Raw genomic sequence first — 608 nt, 5'->3', positions numbered from 1 at the left:
TGCCACGCGGCAGTCCCCGGGACAGGACCGGGGCAGCATCCGGGCCCGTCCAGCTGCCGGCTGAGGACCGAGAGGGGTCCCAGAGTACCCTGTCCCTAGTAATCCGGAGGAAGGCTACATAGCGGTAGGGCTCCCGCCTGAACCATGGGCTCGGTGGGCTCTCTGCTTCCCGGGGGCTGGGGGACAGCGGCTGGGACTCGGGCACGGGGAGGACCGACGGAGCTCTCGGGCCCGGGCGCCCCGGGGGTAGGACTGCCCGGGACCCGTGGAGCCCGTCCCTGGGCACTTTGCCACGCCGCGGGCCGGAGGAGTGAAGCCTGGGAGGATGTTGCCCGGGCGTAGCCCATCTGGTCCCCGGCAAAGAACCGCCAGCCCTGGAGGGGTCTTCCGGCATACCCTGCCCATACTAATCCGGAGGAAGGCTACCCCCTTTCTTGTAACCCACGCGCTCCGAGTGACGGAGGGGACCCTAGGCCTGGACGCGCCCGGCCTCCTGGAGCCCTGGCTGGGATCCGGGAGGCGAATGGACCCTCATCGGGACTTCCAGGCCGGCCCGGCCATCTGGTCGCCCCATTGGAAAGCATTGCGTGCGACCAGATGGCCGAGGG

This window comes from Triturus cristatus, chromosome 7, assembly GCF_964204655.1.
Source record: "Triturus cristatus chromosome 7, aTriCri1.1, whole genome shotgun sequence".
Taxonomy (NCBI): Eukaryota; Metazoa; Chordata; class Amphibia; order Caudata; family Salamandridae; genus Triturus; species Triturus cristatus.
Note: the sequence above shows the minus strand (reverse complement) of the source record.